Raw genomic sequence first — 6000 nt, 5'->3', positions numbered from 1 at the left:
TGGTCTGAATCTAACTCTGAAACTACTTCGATCGAGTGTAAGCGCAGAGTAACGTTTTTTAATAACGCTATGTCGAGTATATCCGGGCGATGCGCGATATTTAGCGGGTAGTGAGTCGGGGTTAGCGGAGCGATGATATCGAAGGCGAGATCATCGACTAACGCGTCGAGCCGCCTGCCATTAGGGTGTATTGGAGTGTTGTAGGTGAAATAAAAGAGAACTGTTCAAGTCGACAATTCGTGTAATACTGTTATAATTTAGTGTGTGCAGTTACAAATATAAGGTTAGGCGAGCTGCACACTACACCTCCCCCCTTTTTAAAAAAAATATATTATTACATAATTACTTTTTTTTTTTACTTAAACTAAATTACACATATTATTATTAAATTTCATACTTTACTAACAAAAATCCAATAAAACAATATTTTAAGTTACAAACTTCTTTGTATTATTTTTATGAATTATGTATGCTTTATTATTCTTTAAGATTTTAACATTTGGTGAGACATCTTCTATGACTTCGTATGGTCCTAAATAAATCTTATCTAACTTATCTCCTACTTGATTTTTAATTAATACTAAATCTCCTTTCTTATATTTTATTGAATTAATAGTTTTGTCAAAATTTATTTTTCTTAATTTTTTATTAAATAACAAATTGTTTCTTGCTTCAGCTTGTGCTCTTTGAAGTCTGTACTTTAGTTCTAAAGGGTAAGAATCAGGATTATATAAGGGATCAATATATGAATTTTGTTCTATGTTAGATGGTAGATTACAATGTTTACCAAATACTAATTCAAATGGCGTGTATTTTGTCTCAGAGTGAACTGTAGTATTAAATGAAAAGCACCAGAATGGAAGCCAACTGCTCCAATCTGTTTTATTATTATCACACTGAATCCTAAGATAAGCACCTAGAACCTTATGAGTGTTTTCCAAACCTCCAAGAGTCTCATGATGATAAGCTGTTGAATGCAGTTTTTTTATATGCAATAAATTGCAAATTTCAGTAAATACTGATGACATAAACTCTGTTCCCTGGTCTGTTATTATTTCTGTAGGTATACCATACCTCAGAATAAAATTATTTACAAATGATCGCGCTACTGAAACTGTATCCTTATTTTCTAAAGGATAAGCTTCAACATATTTAGTTAGATCACATTGTAACGTCAGAATATACTTATAATTAAAATTATCTACATCTAATGACCCCATTAAATCTAAACTAACTCTCTCAAAAGCAGTGGATGCCGTGGATGTGATAACCATTGGTTCCTTTGTATGTCTATTGGAATGCTTTTGAATCTGACAACTTTTACATTTCTTTACGTATTCTGATACGTCATTGGTCATTCCTGGCCAATAATAATACTTCCTAATATTATTTAACATTCTGTTTACCCCCGCGTGGCCACTCGTGGGTAACAGGTGGAAGTCATTTAGGATCACAGTCCTTGTGTCTTTGTCAGTAATACTTGTCACATCTTTAATGACAAGTAACTTGGGAAAATCTTTCAAATGGCTTATTTCCTTTACAAAATTGTTTACAAGTCGTTCATAGCGCTTGCTTTTAATTATTACGAGCTCGTTTATTTTGATTTGCTTGCAAAAACGTTGTAATTCTCTCGTTAACACACTTACGGTAGACAACGATTGAGAAATTATAAAAATTGCTGATTTTTCAGGCACGAATTTGCAGTTACCATTATCACTAGTAAAATGTTTGAATTTTTCTATCTGTTTTAATGTATTTTTATTACAAAATAGAATCAATTCAACGCTGTCAATTGGTCGTTTGAGGATTTCCACTACTTTAGGTTGATCAGGCCTTGGAGTAGAGGATACCTCCGTAGTCATGTTATTATTGTCACAGTCAATACGTAACCTACGAGCCTGTGCTCTTGTCATGACCGATACTACATGCTGTTGCATTTCCTTTAAACTGTTGGATGTAATAGGTATCCGGCTCAATGCATCTGCAGCTGCGTTGTGCCGTCCTGGGACATAGCTGATTTCAAAATCGTACTCCTCAAGATATAATCTAAACTTAGTTAAACGGCTTGAAGGATCGGTCATATTAAATAAGTAAATCAATGGCTTATGGTCAGTTTTTATATAAAACTTTTTCCCGTATAAATAAGGTCTAAAATGTCGAACTGCCCAAACAATAGCGAGTAATTCTAACTCAATCACAGGGTACCGCATCTCAGCTGGTTTCAAGTTACGGCTGGCATACGCGACTACCTTGCCATTGCTATTAGACAGCACGGCGCCTAATCCAAGTTTTGATGCGTCAGTTTGTAGCGTAAAAGTATTTTTGTCACTAAAGTCTGGATAGTCAAGTACAATCGGACTAATGAGTATCTCTTTTAACTTATAAAATGATCTCTCGCATTCGTCACTCCACACAAACGGTACGTTTTTCTTACATAACGCATTCAAAGGATAAGCTATTTCTGCGAATTTTGGAATAAAGCGCCTATAATAGTTAGCGAATGCAACAAATCTCTTGACTTCGTCTACATTCTGTGGTACAGGGTATTTTTGCAGGCATGTCACCTTTGATGGTTCGGGAAATATACCTTCTGAAGTAATTTTGTGACCTAAATAAACTATTTCCTTACGCAAAAATTCACATTTTAATGGATTTAATTTCAAATTTACTTTTCGTAAACATTCCAAAATGTTTACGAGATTCTTGTTGTGCGTTTCAAGACAATTACCTACCACAATACAGTCGTCTTGGTAGAGGAAACATGATTTATAATTTAACCCTGACATTGCTATAGTCATAAGACGTGCAAAGGCACTTGGGGATGTCTTTAATCCCATTGGACATCGTTTCATTTGATACTGCTTGTCTGTTGTGAATGCAGTATATTTTCTAGATTTTTCGTCTAATGACAGTTGATAATAACCTTGACTGAGATCTAATTTTGAAAAGTAGATGTTATTTGATAGCGAATCTAGGATCTCAGTGATGTTAGGTAACGGAAACTTATCATCCTGTATCCTATTATTAAGTTGACGATAATCTACTACAAGTCTCCATTTCCTTTCTCCTGTCCTATCTGTCTTTTTAGGTACTAATAAAATAGGACTTGACCACTCTGAAATAGATTCCTCTATAATATCATTTTTAATCATCTCATCTATTTGTTTTTGTACCTCGCCTTTCAATGCTTTTGGCAATCGATAAGGCTTGACATATGATGGAGACGCGTTTTCCTTAAGTTGGATTGAATGCTCTATTAAATTAGTTGTTGTGAGCGTATCGCCTGGTAAGTGAAAAACATCTGCATACTTGGCACATATGTTCTCAATGCTTCTTTGCTCCTCTTTATTCAGATATGTTTGTAGTTGCAAAGTAGTGAGCAAAGTTCTAACTCTATCAACCGACAAACAATCGTCATCAAACTTACAAACATAAAATTTATCTAGACAACTAATAGTTAATTCTGAAGTGTTTACATTAACCGAACTATCCGTTGTATTCAATATTCTAACAGGAATAAGTCCATTATGTGGCTTCGATATTACACCTGCTGTGTACACGCCTTTATAAATTTCCTTTGACAAAATGACGCAATCACAGTTTTGTGACGTCGGGATGTGTTTGATGACTTCGCAACGGGGTGGAATTGTAAACGTACTTTTATTAACATTAACACTAACAGACTCGTTTTGGGATTCTAAAGTCACTGTACCATCTTTGTAATTTAATACCGCGTTATATCGCTCGAAAAAATCCTGACCTAGTATACCTTCTGCGGCGCAAGATAAATGCTCAAAAATGTAGAATTTCTGATGAAAATTTACTGATCAATTACAATATTTAAATAAATATATCCCATAGACTCTAAATTACCACTAATTCCTTTTATAATTATCTTATCATGTTTTACTAAATTCAATAAATTCTTATGTCGCGACAACCATTCATACTTAAGTACACATAAACTAGCTCCACTATCGATTAAGAAATTAAGATCGATATTACTATTTTTAAGTTGACACTTAATTACACAAAAATTACTATAACTAAAAATAGAATGAGTGCACTGTTTAGGTGCGAAAAACTCTAACTCGTTATAATTATTTGCGTCATCGTTGCGCAAGTTGTCTTGGACATTGGACTCTTGCGTGTTATGCTGTACACGCTGATAATTCATCGGCCGTCCGCGAAAATGCTGACGCTGGCGTTGATCGCCTGAGTGTTTACCTCGATTTACGATATGTGAAGTTCGTTGACCTGTACTATTTTCATAACAATTATAGTTACGATTATAATTTGTCTTATTGTTATAAAAATGGCTATCTCCTCGGCCTCGGAAACCTCTGTAGTTTCCGCGTTTAACATTTTGGTTAGCTCTAAATTGCATAACCTGCTCTTGTGGGTGGAAAGACATAGATTGCTCGTCTACAGCAGCTGTAATAGCTTCAGATAAGGACGCAAATTGTCGCGCGGCAATGATAGTGCTGAGCCGTCTGTCGGCCAAACCATCGCTAAACCTTTTAATTGCAGTCTTCTCATTGAGAGGACGCAATACCTCATATGCATCGCGCTTCTCGTTAGCCTGAGCAATCGTGAGATTTACGAACAACTCCTCAATCTCAGAACCAAATTTTTCTATAGTCCTACGACCTTGAGTAACTCTAAATAATTGGGTTTGTAATGCTACAGCCGATTTTTTCGGTAACAAATAAACGCGAATATCTCCTACCAAACTTTCGATGTCAGCATACTTAGCTTTAAGGCGCAGTTTTGCACTAGGTGAGAGACGTGTTTTTAATACGAAATCTATTAATTTAATTTTACTGTCATCATTGATGAGCGAACTATAAAAAAGAATACCGTCGACAAGTTGATTTGTCACCTGCTCCTGGCCATTCATTACCGGCAACAGGGAAATTGCAGTCTTAATATCAAATGAGTCTGACATTTTTGTAGCACAATTAGAATATTCTATCATTCTGACATAATTTCCTTAAACTAAATATAAAGAAATTCCGCATGAACTAAATAATAACAACATATACTCGTAATAGAGACCATTAAAATAACGAAAAAAAAAATTACAATATCAAAGCATAAACTTACATTGCAGTAAGCACGTATTTACTGTCAACGTATATGTAGGTCATGACGTCTTACGTAGCATGGGTGAATGAACTCCTCAGCATTGGACTCGAGCTGACTCCTAGCTGCTCCACCTCGGACCCGTACAATTTATCTCTCGGCGCCCTGCATATCCTCTCATCATAAGGCTTGAGCATTCTCCCGGCTCCCGGCAGCAACACCCTTTTCTGTCTTCTTCTATTGTTCTCATCGCTTCATCCAAATAAATCTTCTGTGACGGTTTATTTTTTTCTTCTTTTTTTTCATTTTCTGTAATTTTAAAATCTTCTTTCCTCTTATTTCTCGTCTTCACAAACTTCTATTCTTCATAATTGTAATTGTTCATAATTTATACAGCTACTCTCGTAATTTATGTATGTTGCAAAATTTTAACTGCTGGCTAAGGGTCGCCATGTATTGGAGTGTTGTAGGTGAAATAAAAGAGAACTGTTCAAGTCGACAATTCGTGTAATACTGTTATAATTTAGTGTGTGCAGTTACAAATATAAGGTTAGGCGAGCTGCACACTACAAGGGGTTGTGGTATGTGAGTTCCACCTGATGTGTTTACAATTTAGGTCGCCCGCCAGAATGACAGAGCTTCCCATGCCAAGTAGCGCCTCGATATCACTGCTTAGAACGATCTTATCCGGAGGAAGATAAACGGACGCGATAACGATCGGCGCGTGACCCGTCAGTGAGATTCGGCACACTGATGCTTCGATGTTAGCGAGCGCGGGAGGATCGAGCGGGACGCAATGCAGGGCTCTTCTATAGTAAATGACGGTACCACCACCACGAGCAGTGAGCCTGTCGTTCCTAACCATGTTATAGTTCGCGATTTTAGGGTCGCGACGCGCGGGCTTGAGTAGGGTCT

This window comes from Bombyx mori, chromosome 10 (genome assembly GCF_030269925.1).
Source record: "Bombyx mori chromosome 10, ASM3026992v2".
In the NCBI taxonomy this organism is placed as follows: Eukaryota; Metazoa; Arthropoda; class Insecta; order Lepidoptera; family Bombycidae; genus Bombyx; species Bombyx mori.
Note: the sequence above shows the minus strand (reverse complement) of the source record.